Raw genomic sequence first — 18,696 nt, 5'->3', positions numbered from 1 at the left:
CATTTGATTACCTCGTTCTTTGGGCCTTCTAGCAAGCCTCTGTGCAGAGTCCGTACTCTCTTAGCATCTTTAATCATGTCCAGAGAGAAGAATGCACCCTGAAAAGGAGGCGGTGAAAACACAGGGGGAGAAATTTATTCATTTGTTTTCCAAGCAGAAGCAGGGAGAGAAATCAGTCTCACAGGGTTATGTGCTTCAGGCCAAAGATACCTGAATAAGACCCAACTTGCAAATTGGTCCTAGATGAATTATAGGTGTCATAGGCAGAGGACTAAAATGGATGTTGCTCCGTTTGTATGTGCTAAGAAGCAGCTTAACATCAGTCCACAAATTCTCTCGACCACATCATACATCACCGTGACCCCCCCTTCACTGACCCTACCCAGCCTGACCCCATCCTCCTTCCCAGCTGTGACTGGGAGTATTATACTGTACCTATTCAACATCATCGTAAGGATCAAAGCCAACTAGGCTCCAATTTGTTTGTGTCTGTAAATTTCACAAGGACAGAATGTTTTTCCTTGTGTGACAGTAATGCTCAGGCAGGCAATGGCCTTGTGGTATTGTCACTAGACTGTTAACCCAGAGACCCAGATAATGTTCTGGGTACGCGGGTTCGAATCCCACCACAGCAGATGGTGGAATTTGAATTCAATAAATATCTGGAATTAAAGGTCCCATGATGATCATAAATCCAGTGTTGATAGTCAGGTAAAACCCTTCTGGTTCACTAATGTCCTTTAAGGAAGGAAACTGCCATCCTGACCTGATCTGGCCTACATGTGACTCCAGACCCACAGCAATGTGGTTGACTCTCAACTGCCCTCTGGGCATTTGAGATGGGCAATAAATGCTGCCTGGCCAGCAACATCCTAATCCCATGAATGAATAAAGAAAGCGAGACACCTCCACACATTGCCCTCAAAGTACAAAAATAAAATCTGGGGAGTAAGTACAGCTACTATCTCTGCCATGATATACAGAGGGACTGTTAAGTCAGTGAACTCCCCAGAACTTCTGTGAAAACGTAAATCATTTCTCGCTGTATTTAGTAAATGTTACACTTTGTTGCATTTGGATTCAGGCACCCAACATTTCAAGCGCTTGAATGAGAAAGGTCACATTTTTATTGTATTTTGTGCACAATGTCCAAAGTGAACTCTTTTGTAACGCACCTAAAAATAATTTTGGAATAAAGTATGCATTTGCGAAAAAAAAACACATGCACACACATTGCCCTCAAAGTGGCTGTAGTGTGGAAGAGAATTGTCCACTTCCTTGTGGAATGTGTCTTTGCAAAGACGGTCTGAAGAGAGACATTTCATAACGGGCTGAATGGCTTCTATCTGTGCTGCAAAAACTCTGTGATTCTATGACATTATGTTTTTTCTCTTTATGTGGAGGTTCATCCTGAACAGCTCTGTGACTCAGGACTCTTCTTATGGGTGGGTTCTGTACCTGGAGTGATGAGCCCAGGCACTGGAGGCTGTCAAGTCAAACCCTGCCATGAACAATGTTGCCTTCTTGGGCTTGGATCTGCTGTCAGTATACAGACTGAGTATGCATGACTAGATCAAACTAATCTCAGAAGCTAAGGTAAATCATGGCAACAGTGAGGAATTATTCTTTGGGAACTGGGCTGACCAATTCTTTGTTCCCTTCGCTGTTGGGTAAGACAGCCTGAACGTACTGGGGATATTGAGATAACAAGGTGTAGAGCTGGATGAACACAGCAGGCCAAGCAGCATCAGAGGAGCAGGAAGGCTGACGTTTCGGGCCTAGACACTTGGGGATATTGTCTGGATCAGATGGGAGTGACTGGGGTGGGGATGTGGGGGGAGGGGTGCAGGGGAGGGTCTGGTGTGTCACCAAAGCGGCAGAAACTGGTCTTCTGGGAGTAACAGCTTTGCAGGTAAGACTCAGGCGTGAGGTACTCTCGATGTTGCTGTGCATGGCACAGGGCTGTCCTCTTCCCCGGTCCTGCGTCGTAGCAGTCAAGCGAGCAAACTCCCCTTTAATCTGGAGGTCAAAGATGGATCGTGTCCACAGAGTCAACATGTGCAGTGCCTTGGACAGAGAGGGAGAAACGGACCCAATGTCGCTCATGTGCTGAGAGGCGCCTTTGTGTAGCCCTACAGCATGCTGTGCATAGATTCTCAGTATGCAGACCCCAAGGTAGGGATCATTCCCTCCTGAGAAGCGCCAGGAAGGTGATGGCAGTATAAGATAATCGGGTGGATTGGCACTGGGTGGTCACCCAGCCACTAACAAGGGAACGAAGCTCTGGGCAGGAAGGGCTAAGCCCCATTTCTCAGCTAGCCACCCATGGTCAGTTAATGGCCACTTAATGCCCTCTTCAAACCATCACCACAATCATAGTCTGTGCCCACTTGGTAAGAAGAGTGGCAGATTTCCTGAATGGTAAAACAAGGCAGTCTGCTAGCAGGGTTGGGGGTGGCCCCTCGTTCAGCTCTGCTCTGAAGCTCATCAGGTTTCTGGGGACTGGTTACTGGATACCATGCCTCTAACTTTGTGTCTGATTTCCCCATACTTACCTCTCCCAGTGACACCCATCTCATGACTTCCACACCCCTCCCCTCACCCAACCACCACCAACCCCAGGGAAGTCGGTCTCTGAGTGACCAGATCACTTGAGTCCATGTAGGACATGGCTCTGCCAGGAAATGACCTGCAAAGTCGGCCACAGGCTGACCACCTAATGCCCTGGTAACCCGAAGATACGAATTCAGAGCAGGAGTTGGTCTTCCTGTCCTTGAACCTATTCCACCATTGAATAAGATCATGTCTCATCAGATTGTAACCTCAAATCCAGATGCGCACCTACTCGTTATTTTGAATCATAGAATCCCTGCGGTGTAGAAACAGGCCCTTCGGCCCAACAAGTCCACACCGACCCTCGGAGCGTCCCACCCAGACCCATCCCCCTATAACCCACCTAACCTACACGTCCCTGAACACTATGGGCAATTTAGCATGGCCAATCCACCTAGCCTGCACATCTTTGGACTGTGGGAGGAAACCGGAGCACCCGAAGGAAACCAATGCAGACGCAACGAGAATGTGCAAACTCCACACAGACAGTTACCTGAGGGTGGAATTGAACCCGGGTTCCTGGCGCTGTGAGGCAGCAGTGCTAACCACTGAGCCACCGTGCTGCCCCGTGCTACTCCTGATACCATACAAACAAGAAACAGGACTAGGCCAATAGGCTCTTCAAGCCTGCTTACCATTCAATACGATCATGGCTGATCTGATCTTAACCTCAACTCTATATTCTTGCATATCCTCAATAACCTTTCATCCCCTTGCTTACCTGGAATCAATCCTTCTCTAACTTAAAATATTCAATGACACTGCATCCACCACCTTCTCAGGAAGTCAATTCCAAAGACTCTCAACGCTCAGAGACAGCAACATTCATCTTTCCTCTGTTTTCAGTGGATGACTCCTTATTTTAAGCAGTGACCCCCCCTCAATCTAGATTGTCCCATAAATGGAAGCATCCTTTCCACATCTAATCTATCAAGACCACTCAGGGTCTTATATCCAGATTTCCCTTCAAAACTCCAGCAGATACATGCCTATCCTGTGCAATCTTTTACCAATACGATAAGCCATTCAGTCCAGGAATCAGTCTGGTAAACCTTCTCTGATCTACTTCCAATGCCTATACATTGTTTCCCTAATAAGGAGACCATTGCTGTACACAATATTCCAGGTGTGACCTCTGCAGTGCCCTGCATAACTGAAGCATAACATCTATACCTTTGTTGTCGTTGCAATAAATTATAACATTTTATTAACTTTCCTAATTACTTCCAATGGGCTCTCCAGATTGTAGTGGTGGGGTGTCATCTACGCGTGATTGAAAATTCCAACTCAATTGTCACTAGGTGCTGAGGTTCTCCCTATCCCCAATCTTGTGAAGGATGGGTTTGGCCATGTTACAGGGGAGCGTTCCAAGTAGCTGGACTGTGTTGTATCACCTATCTCGTGTGAAAGTCCGTCAGACAGTGCTCTGCAACTAAAGAGGTCAAGGTCCTGTGTGAAAAGGTGATGGTGGATCCTGCTGGATGGCTCACTGAGCAGAATGTCAGAATCATTTGGCAGAATGCCTCATCATCAGTGCTTTCCAAACAAGCAAGAGATGCTTGTCTGTGATGCCCACATCCCAAGAGTGAATTTTAAAAAATCGCACTCACTCTCTATCTGATTGTAGGAGGACGGGAATGAGGTGTTTGCGAAATATGTTTGTTTTCATGTTCTACAAATGAACGAGATGGCGATGGCATGGTTTGATTCAGGATGAGGGAAGATGGGAGATAGAGTGCACCCCTCCTCTGAGGGCAGTGCTAGATTGGGAAAAGTGATGGTTCTTAGGCTTGGATTGTATCACGTTAATCCAGACACAGAGGCATTAGTGCTGTTGTACTTCCTGTTCATTTCCTTTCAACTTCCATCCTGGCAGTGTAAATGGCAGAGATGATTGCAATTTTTCTCCTCCAAAGCTGAAAATATCTGCTACACAAGGTACTCTAACTGAGTTAGAGGATGTCAAGCTATCATAGTCCATCCATTCAAATGAACGTCCTGGTCCACATCCTTCACAACATTGAAATGTTTTGCTGTGTTTCCAATTTTTCTTCTTTGCCACCAAGAATTCCAATTTTGTGGGCAAGGGAGGCAGGATAGAATGGGGCCTGGGGCATCACACTTCATATGAAGAAGGACCTCCTGACATCAGCCTAATGTTCTACTATTTTGTACTGTGGTCTCTTGATATACTGTAATCATTTACCATAAAGCAGTGGAGCACTTTTCCTTTCTCTACCCTGTTTACCTTCTACAAGATCATTGCTATAAGTGGGTTAGACAGCTATTGAAAAACCTGCTGTGTGAACAAAAATTCACTATAGGTCCTGGGAAGGTCAATCTAATTAATAATTAGTCAGTACCAACATGACTATATTGTTGTGAGTCTTATTAAATCAATCAGTCTTGCCTTTTGACATCTTGATAATGTCTCTGGTGATGTTGCCCATATTTTGCTGGAAAAGTACATGGAATTAACTGTATGAGTCTAAGTTGCTTCTAATCCACAGCTTTCTAGCAGAGGGAGAAACCAATCAATGTGTTCAGACAATGAGCAGCATGCCTACCTTAAGATCTTATAGAGCTGGTTTCCTTTGGGACACCTTTGTTAGAAGTAGATTTAGGGTTTTTTTCTTTGTGGATCAGCCTTATGTAGAGATAACACCAATTTGATCGACATTAAGTAAACTGAACAACACTGATGATGAACTTTAGGTAACATAGCCCATCTCAGTGTGGTTGGTCCCACTGGTTGCTCAGGAACTCTGTGTGTGTAGCTCTTAAAATGAGATTCCATTTCCCTTGCCACTTGAATCAGTTGTAACGACCAACTTTAAAAGGAAGGGTTTAGAGGGGTATGGGCCAAATGCTGGCAAATGGAACTAAATTAATTTAGGATATCTGGTCAGCATGGAAGAGTTGGACAAAAGTGTCTGTTTCCATGCTGTACGTCTCTATGACCCGATCAGGCTGGGAGGGTGAATAGTTGTTAATGGGGACTGTTAGTGATTAACAACAGGGGGTGTGTAATGGCAGGCTATGTGGTAACAAGGCCTGGTGCGTGGGGTGGGGATCTATGACCATTGCCAACTCACAAGATTGTGACTTGAAGCCTCTTTCCAGGAACAAATCTAGGCTAAACTTCTTTTGAAGTGCCAAGGCAGTGCTGCATTGTGGGAAGTGCTACCTTAAATCAAGTTCCTCACCCATCTGTTCTGTGTAAGGTGAAAATAAAAGATCCCAGTACTATTTTAAGAGAAGGGAATTTTGTTTTTAATTCATTCTCAGGATTTGAGTGTGGCTGGCTAGGCCAGCATTCATTGTCCATCCTTCATTGTCCTAGTGACAAGGACCTTGTGACAATCTAGTGAGCTTTTTAAACCTAGTCCCATTGACATGGACTGTAAGGAAAGAATGATTGTAAGAGTATTAGCTCTCTCGAAGACTTCCAGTCTCCTCACATATGCAGTTAAATGCAAACACCAGAAAATGCCATCTCAGTTGGCCTACTACTCCAGAGTTGTGTTCTGTTAGTACCTTGACTAGAGACCCAGCATTAAAATATGAAAGGCAGGCAGTTCTGGCAACTGAGAAGGAGATGATATATTGGCAATATCACTGGTCTTGTAGTCCAGGGACCAAGATGAATGTTCTTGAGGCACAGGTTCGAATCCCACCATGGCAGATGGTGAAATTTGGATTCAGTGAAATCTGGAATGAAAAACTAGTTGAACAGTGATCATGCAACCATTGTTGATTGTCATAAAAATTCACCTGGTTTTCTAACATACTTTAAGGGTAGAAATCTACAGACCTTATGTGTCCTCACCTACATGTGACTCCATGCGCACGGCAATGTTGTAGACATTGATCCACTCTCTGAAGTGGCCAAACAAGCCAGTCAGTGTATGCATATTTAGAGATGGTCCTCAAATGCCAGCCTTGCTAGTGATGCCCTCAACCCATACGAGGCAAATGAAAGCAAATTCTGTGGTGTATACTCACTCATTTAATGTCACAGAATCAGGGAAGTGTAATGACACAGAAGGAGGCCATTTGGCCCATCTTCATCCAGAGAATGGTGAGTCTTTGGAATTTTCTGCCAAATAAAGAGGTTGAGGCCAAAGCGTTGAATGTTTTCAAGAAGGAGTTAGAGATAGTCCTTAGGGCTAAAGAGATCAAAAAGTATGGGGCGAATCGTGATCAGGGGACTGAGTTAGATGATAAGCTGTGATCATATTGAAAGGCAGAGCAAGCTTGAAGGGCTGAATGGCCTACTCCTGCTCTGATTTACTACGCTTCTATGTCTATCAATTAAAATATTTAATTGTTGTTAATTAGAGATTAAAAGAAACACATTTCTTTTATTAATCTCACTTAACACCACTTTTGCCCTGTTCACAAATGCTTTATAAGGGCTGTCGCATCATTTTAACTCTCTGTGGGCAAACAAAAGCATAACAGCCATTTAGAGTCATAGAGCTGTACAGCATGGAAACAGACCCTTCAGTCCAACTTGTCCATGCTGACCAGATATTCTAAATTAATCTAGTCCAATTTTCCAGCATTTGGCCCATATCCCTCTAAACCCTTCCCATTCATATCCCCATCCAGATGGTATTTAATGTAACTGTACCAACATCCATCACTTCCTCTGGCAGCTCATTCCATACATGTGCCACCCTCTGCGTGAAAAAGTTGCCCCTTGGGTCACTTTCAAACTTTTCCTCTCACCTTTGAACCTGTGCCTTGAGTTTTTTTTTGTGTATAGCACTGACTGCAAATTCAGGGCTAATGTGTTTCATGTTTTATTGATGAAAACTGTGATATCACGAAATCATGAAAGGATAACAGGTAACAGTAGGAAGAAGACTAGAATGAGTATGTGAAGAGAGAGGTTTTGGTCACTACGCCACAGAATTTTATTTGAGAGCCTGATGTGCACAGCTGTAACTAAAGGAGCCCTATTGTGCGTAAGAAATTGAAAAACCTTATTTAGTGATGAGGAGTAACTGGTCTCGGGGTCTACATATATGCAAACACCCACAACCCTGAGATATTTTAGACCACTGTCTCAATGTAGAGGTACCAGTATTTACTTAAAGTATACCTAGAGCAAAAACTGCCTTCCCTCTGAAGCCCCCTGCCAATATCAGTTTCTACTATTTTAATATTGAATGGTTAACCTAATCAAAACAGAATTGGGAGTTCTGTTTTGAACCCAGTTCTGAAGAAGGGTCACTGGACTCAAAACATTAACTTTGTTTTCTCTCCACAGATGCTGCCTGACCTGCTGAGACTTTTTTTTTAAATTTCTGTTTTAGTTTGTGAAAGCAGAATTGGAATTGGTATGCCCTGAAAATCACTGTAGCAAAACTCAAATCGCAAAGGAAACTTAGAAATTTAAATCAAAACGGCATTTTGAGGGATGATAATGATGATGCACCCAGTCCCCATTGTGCTTACTGGTCACAGAAGGTCTGAAGCATATTGTTCCTCTCCAAAGGCACCTAGGTGCTGATAGAAGCACAGCAGAGAGGCTGGCAGTCAGGTACAATGAACCATATTTGTCCCATTGCCTGACGCTCTTCAATGGCCACCTTGGCCTTACCCAGTAGGACGTCCTTTGATCTGCCTGTCCACCTCCAAACGGAGTGTCCGAAGATTAGGCCCAAAAGACTGAAATGCAAGTAAAACTTTTTAAGGTAACCCTTCAAGAAAACAAAGCATCTCTTTCATCTTATATGTATATTTATCAGTCTCTCTAGCAACCACCCACAGTGTGATAGTTAGGAAGTCAGTGGTAACCCACTTTCAGGCCCCCACTAGAGAAATTTTAGCATTTAATCTGAGCTAACAGTGCAGTACGAAGGAAGTACTGTACTGCATTGTTGAAGGTGCTATCATTTTAATGTTGTCTGAAACCAAGGCTGCATCTTCCTATTTAAATGGATGTATTAAATCCAATGACCCCCAGCTGAGGAAGAACTCTCCTGATGTCCTGGCTATGATTCTTCCTTCAATTCTGTTTCTCATGGTATTAATTGGTTGAGTCCTCCCTGTGTCTCAATCAACATTCTTTCTTCCAGCAACTACAAAATGGATTACCCAATCATGTAACTCATTGTTCCCAGGACTTTCTCTAGCTACCTACTACTGCATTTAATGTTCTGTTTTCTATAATGTGAGCCCTGTTACTGATCCATGTTCAGTGTGCTTGACTGTTTAAGCCTAGGTGTGGGGTCAGCAAAATAAACAGACACTAAAACAGCTGATAGAAGACTGAGCTGCTAGGATGAATGCAAACATTATGACTGCAGAGATACTTAAAAAATCTCATAAGCCTGTTTCACAATTAAAAACTAGTGTCAGCTTTGCATTACTCCAGAACAGATAGAATGCACTATAAACTATTGGATTGGAGGGCACATCCCTGTCTGCATCACTGGTGCTGAGGTGGAAATGATCCAGTGTGTCAAGTTTCTGGGAGTGGCGATCACCAACAATCTGTCCTGGTCCACCCATGTCAACATGATGGTCAAGAAATCACAACGATGGATCTCCTTCCTCAAGACGCTAAGGAAATTCGGCATGTCTGCAAGGATTCTTACCAATTTTTATAGATGCACCATAGAAAGCATCCTATCTGGATGCATCACAGCATTGTATGGCAGCCGGTCTTCCCAAGACTACAAGAAACCACAAAGAGTCATGAACATAGCCCAGTCTAATGTGAAAACCAGCCTTCCTTCCATTGACTTCATCTATACCTCCTGCTGCCTTGGGAAAGCATTCAAAACAATCAACCACCCTTCCCACCCTGGTTAAACTCTCTTCCACCCTCTTCCATTGGGCAGACGATATAGAAGTTTGAATATGCGAACGAACAATTTCAAGAACAGCTTCTTCCCTGCTGTTATCAGACTTTTGAACAGGCCTCTTGAATGTTAATTCTGATCTCTCTCTCTGCACCTTCTCTGCAGCTGTAATACTGTATGCTGCACTCTATTCTGCTAGTGCACTTTGTATGGTACGATCTGCCTGTATAGCACACACAACAACACTTTTCACTGTATCTTGGTACATGTGACAAAAATAAATCAACCACTCAATCAAATACAAAAGATTCTTATACAAGTACAAATTCTTTCAGGGTATGGTCACTCCGTTTGATACACAGACGGATGTTTGTTGAAGATGCCTCAGGTTAGTGTTGAGAACTCATCTTGCAAAAATCTGTTTTACATTTTAAACATATAACAGCAACACCTTGAGTATTTTAATTATGTTGGTGTCGCTGTGTGCTATTAATTTTTTCCACGTTAGTTGAGTGAACCTTATGGGGTTAAGATTTAGTCATTTCTGGAAACATTTTTTAAATATCATTTCAGCAATCTCAGGGCAGAGGACAGCGAAGTACTGGTGCTTAATGCAAATAACTATCCAAACACAACTGGTGAGCCATCAGAGATTGACCTGCAAGAGACCTTCATCTGATTATTTTGGACTTGTATTTGAAGGCCAATCCCAGAGGTAAAAGAATAATTTTGCTTATACAAATTGTGCTGAGCTCCCACAAGCTTTATACATATGAAACGGAGCATTTGACAAATGAAAACTGGATGGAAAATGTTGGTTCTTCAATGCTGAATTGCAATTAAAGTCCGTGAGTCCCATATGAAAGGATGGTTTGATCCGTGCATAGGGTGGACCATTTTTGTGCATGCAGCACATTCTTTATCAGCTTTGGGGCTGAACAACATTGCTTACTCAAGGTGTAGATCATATATGGAAACAGAACTTTCTAACCATCGGCCCCAAATTTTAGTCATGGCCTTGTCTGCATGGTGAGACCCAGCTATTGCTCTCCAAACGGCTTTTCAGTACGTTTCCCCCAACCCTGGTACAATGGAACAGTCTGTAGCCATTTTCCCTGGAGTCAACCCTCAAAGTTCAATGGGGCTTGAAGGTAAAGTTAATCTTTAGCAACTCAGACCTTGCATCAAAAGACCTCAAAGGAATCCTTGGTAGCTCAGTGCACACCCCTTGTCTGTGAGTCAAGTCGTCATTGGCTCTGAAATAATTGCACAGAGGCTGGTACCCCCTCGCCAAGTCACCCTTTATTTTTTTGTACACAGTACATGGGCTCTGACCAGCCAGCTCAAAGCCAGGCCCTAGAGTGAGGAGACCTGCTGAATCTCCTGTTTATTTCTTTGTCACATCACCCACGGCTGTGTGTGAATGTGTAGTGACACAGCAAAAAGACACCATAGTTCTAAACTTTGTTTTCCACCACCAGGAAAGCACCTATGTAGCCATTGAAATATTAACAAGCAAAGCCTGATAACGGCAATGCTTACGAATCATCTGTTTATATCTGTCAGCCAGGGCTCCCTGATTGGACTAGGTTAACAACCCCAATCAAGGATTTCATAGTCAATAAGATCCAGCTGGCCCTGGTTCCAATCATGACAGGTACAAGGGCAGAATTGACGCTGGCATTTCAGTGCAGGCCTACATAAAAGATCCCAGGCACCAGAAAGTGAGCAAAGACTTTGGGCAATATTTATCCTTCAAACAATGTCACTTAGACAGGTTATCTAAGCCTTTTCACATTATTGTTATTGCTATTTTCTGGACCTTCCAAGGTTCTTCACTCACTATGGAGTTGTCGGGGCAAGCCTAAGATATTAAACAGACCTGTACAAGTTCAAGTCTCCTCTTCTTCAGGCTGCAAAGAGTGAAAACCTGAAGGTAGTCCAGGAGCACCTCCATGTGTCTCCTGCTGATAGTGAGGGATTGAGGGAACATGAAGGTAGAAGGTGCAATGCTGATGCTCAGGTGGAACGACTTTCCAAAAAAATGGAGTTTACAAGCAAATCGTACCAGAAATAATTCACTGTCCAGGAGCTAGTGGCAGTCATCATCCCTAATGAAGACTGGACTGTCGGGATCATGATACCCATGTTTTTATTCTTCTCTTCCATATTATAACCTCTGCAGCTTCAGTTTTGTTGATTCTTCAGAAACTGCATTCCTCCCCTACAGAACAGAGCACACATCTGCTTCGGAAGGCTATATTAGAATAAGGTTTTTTCCAATATTGAGATTCCTCTGCTGTTGTGGCCAGATTGAAGACTAGCATTGATATAAAACCATAATTATAGCTCTCTGAAATGTCTCAAAATACCTCACGTATGAGAGATTGTGAGCTGAAATGGTTATCAAGAGGATAAATTCAGCAGCCCTTTACTGCACAACATGATACTTTAAGCAGCCATCAGATAAATTATGGGTTAAGCCATTTTTTTCGGGATGTTGATTGAAAAGGGAACATTGAGGAATAATAGGATGAATCCAGCCTCCATTCTTTTTCAAATTGTGCTGTGCACAGTGTTCAGAAAATCTTTCTGTAGAAAGGTCTAGGCCCAAAACATCAGCCTTCCTGCTCCTCTGATGCTGCTTGGCCTGCTGTGTTCATCCAGCTCTATACCTTGTTATCTCTGTGCACAGTGTTCAATTGCTCGGTGCTTGACTATGTGAGCTTGGTAACTGATCTATAATTATTGTGGTAGATTAGTTAAATCTGAGTGTTAACTCAGAGCTAAAGTGTACAGAGAAGTCACTAGATGCTGAGCTGGAGCATTGTACAGACAGTTTGTGATCATAAAGCTATTGTCCAGTACTGTAAATAAACCTATTGCCCACCTAGAAATTCGTGTCATTACTGCATTGCCCTGAGGCAAATCAAACACAAAACCCATGCAACAGACTGATAAACACTCAACACCATGGTGTCTTCTTGATCTGCATTGGACCAAAGGATTGTGGATCAGATAAAATGCCAGGTTTGGGCAACAGTGGATGGTGACAGTTTAAAACTCAGTAAAACACTACTTTCCAATTGCAGAGATCAACACAGTGATGAGGCAAAATTGAATCTGAAATAATCAAAAACAGTACACATACTAAAATTGGAATGATACAGAGAAGATTAGAATGGCCCTTGCACAAGGCTGACATTCAAATTCACGAGGTGTCCTTGAGGGCCTCCTGTGGCAGAGTGGTATTGTCCCTCTCCTGGACCTGGAGGCTCAGGCTCAGATTTAAGTCCCACCTGCTCCAGAGGCGTGTAATAACATCTCTGAAAAGGTTGGTAGATTAATTTTTTTAAAAATCAAAAACACATTACTGCTTTTAACACACAAAATGCAGAGATAATTGATAAATAATTAATCTGGAAAGGATAAAACTCTTCATCTGGACAGATCACATGCATATTATGATAATTTTGAGGAAAGATAGCAGAAGCATTATTACATATCTATCAAAATAGATTAGAAAATGGCAATGCCAAAGGACTGGAAGATGTCTAGTGTTATTCCTTCTTTTATAAAGGCAGATTAAACACACAGGGAACTATAAATCCGTTCTCCTATTGAGTTCTGGGTATCAACCACTGCTGGCTTGTAGTTGTAGTAGTTCACTATCCCCAGTATTCCTTTCTAGTTATGTTAATAAACTCTTTTAAATGACATATCTCTGGGGCAGGTGGAGCTTCAACTCAAACCATTTGACCCTGAGGTAGGGACATTGCTACTGTGCCAGAAGAACCTAAATACTCCTTTCTAGATATTCTTTCATCAGGGGCGCAGGCAGGTGTTTCTGTGACAAAGACGGAATGGTGTGTTGCCTTCCTGATACCTTCTAGGCATCCTGAAAGGGGAGGGTGATGAGTTAGAGGTCATGGTAAATGTTGGTACCAATGATACGGGCAAAGTGAGGAATGAGGTCTTGCATTACTCCCATGTCATATGCTAGCAAGTTTACAAAGAGGAAAATTGATCAGATGGATGTATGGCTAAGAGCTGGTGCAAGAGGGGAGGGTTTTAGATTCCTGGGTCACCGGGCCGTATTTACAGAAGGTGGGACATGTACAAACGGGACAACATCCTTGCAGGTAGTTTTGCTAATGCTGTTGGGAGGAGTTTAAAACGGTCTGGCAGAGGGTGGGGACACAGAATATTGTTGAAACAGAGACACGTCATGCTACAGAAAAGGAAGCAAGTCACAGTGAGTTCAGCTATGTTGAGTGTCAAGAGCATAAAGCAAGGCTGGATGGTCTTTACTTTAATGCGAGGACTGATGAGTTAATGATGTGGATTGACACATGGATATTATTGCCATCACAGAAACATGGTTGAGGAAAGAGCTGGACTGGCAATTCAACGTTCTGGGACATCGGATCTTTAGCTGAGACAGATGCAGATGTAAAAAGGGTGGTGGTGTACCACTATTGCTTAAGGAGTCAATACTGCAATAATAAGAGTGATACCTTGGAAGGGTCTTCAAACGAGGCTTTGTGGTAGAACTTAGGAATGTTAAGGGGGCAGCTACTTTACTGAGATTGTATTATAGGCCCCCAAAGAGTCAGCAGGAAATAGAGGGACAAGTATGTAGACGGTTCACAGAGGTATGTAAGGGTAATAATCAGGTAATTTTACTAGGAGATTTCAACTTTCCCAACATAAATTGGATTAGTCATATTGTTAACGGTTTATAGGTGGATTTCTTGAAACGTATCCAGGGGAGTTTTTTGTATCTAGTTTATGTAGAAGGCCAGCAAGGGATGGCGCAGTGCTGAATCTGGTTCTGGGGAAAGAAGCTGGACATGTGTTCGATGTGACAGTGGGGGGTCATTTAGACAATAGCAACCACAATGTAGTATGGTTCAAATTGAATCTGGACAAGGAAATAGACGGCCTGCAAAAGACGGCTTTTGATTGGGGAAAGCAGAATTAATTAAAATAAAGCAGGATCCGGTCACAGTAGACTGGGAACAGCACCTTGCGGGTAATTCTACAGCAGACCAATGTGGGGGAGAGTACAGGCCCAGCATATAGCCTTTAGTGGGAAATGTAGGAGCAATAAGTTCAGCGAACCATGGATGTCTAGGATAATTCAGGACTGGATAGAGAAGAAGAGTAGGGCTCTTAGCAACTCCAAACGGAGCAACTCAGCTGCGGTCCTAGAGGAATACCGGAAGTGCAGGAGGGCATTTAAGAAAGCAATTAGAAGAGCAAAAAGATGGTGTGAGAAAGGACTTGTGAACAGGATTAGGGAGAATCCTCAGATATTTTCCAAATACCTTAAGGGAAAGAGTAGGGCCCATTAGGGACCAAGGGGCAACCTCTGTGTGAAGCCACAGGATGTTGGAAGGGTGTTGAATGAATGCTTCTCCTTGGTCTCTACTCTGGAAAAGGAGAATGTAGGTACAGAATTCAGGAAAAGGAACTGTGAGGAACTTGCACAGTTTGACATAGGAATTAGGGAGGTATTGGAGACTCTGTTGGGCTTAAAAACAGACAAATCCCCTGGCCCAGATGAGTTGCACCCCAGACTGTTGTGGGAGGCAAAGCAGGAAATTGTAACGGTTCTGACACACATTTTTAATTCCACTCCAGCCACAGGGGAAGTGCCAGAGGTCTGAAGGACGGCTAATGTGTTTCCATTTTTTAAGAAGCATGGTAGAGATGAACCAGAAAATTATAGACTGATGAGTCTCTTGCCAGTGGTAGGCAAATTATGGGAAAAAATTCTGAACGAATGAATTAATACCCACTTGGAAAGGCACGGGTTAATGAGGGATAGCCAGCATGGCTTTGTCGGAGGGAGGTCATGCCTAACAAATCTGTTAGATTTTTTGAAAAAGTGATCATATGGATGACTGAAGTTTATGTAGTTTATACGGATTTTAGCAAAGCTTTTGACAAGGTCCCACATGGGTGACTGCGAAGGTTAAAGCACATGGAATTGAGGGAAACTTGGCGAGATGGATCAGAAACTGGCTTAGTAATAGAACACAAAGGGTAGTGGTAGAAGGCTATTTGAGTGACTGGAGGCCAGTGGTCCAGCAATGTACCACAAGGATCAGTACTGGGAGCCTTATTGTTTGTTATATACAGAAATGACATAGTTGAAAATGTGGTGGGAATATTAAGCAAATTTACAGATGACACCAAAATTGGCAGAAAGGTTAATAGCGAAGAAAATGGTTGTAGGTTACCGGAAGATATAAATGAGTTGGTGAGATGGACAAACCAGTGGCAGATGTATTTAACTGCGAGGAAAAATAAACTTTGGGAGAAAAAATGAGATGAGGGATTATTTAATGAATGGCAGGACACTGGGTAGCTGAGAAGAACAGAAGGATCTTGGGATAATTATTCACAGATCCCTGAAGCCATCAAAGCACATGAATAGGGTAATTAATAAGAAGGCATATGGGACACTTTGCTTTCATCAGTTGTGGCATCAAGTATAATAACAAGGAGGTAATGTTGGAATTGTACAGAGCATTGGTCAGGCCACAACTGGAATGTTGTGTGCAGTTTTGGTCACTGCACTACACAAAGGATGTGATAGTATGAGAGGGGGCACAGAGGAAATTCACCAGGAAGTTGCCTGGGATGGAGAAATTGAGCTATAAGGGAGACTAGAAAGGCTTGGATGTTTTCTTTTGAGCAGAGAAGGCTAAGGGGGGACATGATTGAGGTGTATAAGATTATGAGGAGTTTGGGCAGGGTGAATAGAGAGCAGCTGTTCCCTTGGTTGAGAGGTCATCATTTTAGGATAAGGGGCAAGACATTCAGAGGGGATTTGGGAGAAAACATCTTCACTCAGCAGGTGGTGGGAATCTGTAATGCACTGCCTGAGATGGTATTTGGATGAGTGCTTCAATATCATAGCACTCATAAAGGACAAGTGCAGAAAGTTGGGATTAGCGCACTTTAGTGGTAGTTATGTTAGTGCAGACTTGATGGACTGAAGGGCCTTTTCTGTGCTGTATGAATCTATTAGAGAAACACATGCAGGCCAGAAAGATAATTTTTTGTTTTTTTTAAAAAAGGGTCAACGATCATGAAGTAAGATTGAACAGGACAGGTGGGATGAAATATGTGAAGAAAGAACTGTTGGAAAAGGACAGAGGTAGCAAAGTGGCAAGCAGGCATGGTTGTTCAACCAGGCTTATTTTACTGGTGCAATAGCTAAATATGCATGTGTCACACCCTCCAGGACCCCAGGATGTGGAAAAGTGCTGTAAAGGCAATTAAATATTTTTGTAGTGTAGTCAATGTTTGGTGTAAGAAGTGTGACAGCAAAAGTTTTGTACAGGCAACTCCCATAATTAGCAATGTGATAACGATCAATTAATCTGTTCAATCAATGATGTTTGTTAGAGGATAAATATTGGACAGATTTCCCTTACCATGTCATCCTTTACCTTGCATTGAAAAGGACACACACAGTCTCGTTTTAATGTCCCATCTGAAAAGCAGCCCTTCAAACAGTGTGGTAGTCTCTCAGTGTGGAGCAAGTCAGCCTAGATCTGAACGTTAGTTTTGGGCCTTGAACCCACAGCATATAGACTCAAAACTAGTTAATGCAATATCTGCAATAAAGAAGCATACTCTAATATGTTCAGTTTAACAATACTTATCTGTGGCATTACTGAGTCTGTGGTTTGGAGCCCAGTTATGATGTTTATATAACCCCTGGTGTGGACTGGTGCATTTGATGGCCACTGATAAACATAACTAACTCAAGGTAATTTAGCAATTGTGTAGGAGGTCACACATACTGACTGTTTCATTCTATTCTCCATAAAAGTCCTGCAAGGTAAACCTGGTGGTGGTGACAGAAGATAAAAGCGAGCTGTGCTTGCCCTATATCACATATACTTGCTGTTGCGCAACGAATTAACTTTTGTATCTCCAACAATCCAATTACTGTGATTTAAGAGTACCCAATGATTTTTTTTCATTCCAGCTTTTGTAGATCCATCAGTAAGGCTAGACACATCAGAAAAAATGTGGTACTCTGTGTCTGACCAGAGCAATTCGTCCATCAGCTCAGGAAGGTGGGCTTTGGGCACTGTGTATTCTTGAATCAGTTGCTTAGGTCCAACAAAACGTATGGGAATTAATCTTTGTGTAGCAACAACGGCATCTCAAACAGAGGGTCACATCACAAGCATGCTCCTGTTTTGCATTTGGATGATGCTTCATCCAATATTTTTAACAGTTTCTTCTGGTGAAAAAAAAGGTACATATTAAAAGATGCCAGATTTGGCAGTTGACCTTGTAATCTACCAATGGATTTTGAGAATAGAGCAGAATAGTCTTTATTGTTACATGCACTCAAATGAGTGCAGCAAAAAGTTTGTAATGTTGCTGCTTTGGTGCCATCTTAGGTACGGGTTACCTAGGTACAGATACTTTAAGTGTTTGTTACAGATTTTGAAAGAGTAAAAGCAAAGTTTAGAACAAAAATACAAAGTTTTAAAAAGTACTTGAATTATTCCAAGTCCAGAATAAGTGTAAAAAGTATCTTTTAAAAGTACTCAAATTATAGTCCTTTTCACTGAGTCTGTACAAGCCGGCCTTCAGAGCACAAGGTCTCGCTGCCTCCATGCACTGGCCTCCAGCCCATGACTCATCTCCCAGGCCGGCCTGGGCTCAGACTGCCTCCTGCTCTGGGGATAGTTGGAATTATTCTATCAGGTGTCAGGAACCTGTGAAAGGCAACTCAATAACTTGGGGTTCCTGAAGCTTATGCCGAGGTGGGGTCCCAAGTTCAATGGCAAGAGATTGTACAGGAGACATGAGAGAGAGAAAGTGTGTGTGTTTGTGTGTGTGTCTGTGTGTGCACACGTGTGTGTGTGTGCGTGCGGGTGTGTTTGCGCGCATGCGCACGTGTGTATGTGTAATAGATCATTCCTGATGTTTATTTCCATTGCAGTCAATGGACCAGGAGGGATATGAAATAGGGTGCCAACATGTGATCACTAGTTTTACATAAAACCAAAAGTTACTCGTGTGTATGTCCGTGTGCAGGAGAGAGAGAGACAGTGTTGATTATTTTTGACTGCACAACATCACCATAATATGGGTAACAGTGTAAAAGAAGCTGCTGACTCTCAAGAGATAACAAGGTGTAGCGCTGGATGAACACAGCAGGCCAAGCAGCATCAGAGGAGCAGGAAGGCTGATGTTTCAGGCCTAGACCCTTCTTCAGAAAGGC

General features: G+C 42.9%; 1 protein-coding gene and 1 pseudogene across 1 annotated transcript in view; both read left to right on the top strand.

Annotated features, from left to right (window-relative positions):
- The window catches only part of igsf21a (immunoglobin superfamily, member 21a), a 449,567-nt gene that overhangs the window by 44,842 nt on the left and 386,029 nt on the right, over window positions 1-18,696 (top strand). The window lies entirely within an intron of this gene.
- On the top strand, window positions 12,560-12,657 carry LOC125486681 (annotated as a pseudogene).

Source organism: Rhincodon typus, chromosome 31 (genome assembly GCF_021869965.1).
Source record: "Rhincodon typus isolate 14 chromosome 31, sRhiTyp1.1, whole genome shotgun sequence".
NCBI lineage: Eukaryota > Metazoa > Chordata > Chondrichthyes > Orectolobiformes > Rhincodontidae > Rhincodon > Rhincodon typus.
The sequence above is the reverse complement of the archived record's forward strand: the minus strand, read 5'-3'. Positions and strand labels throughout refer to the sequence as shown.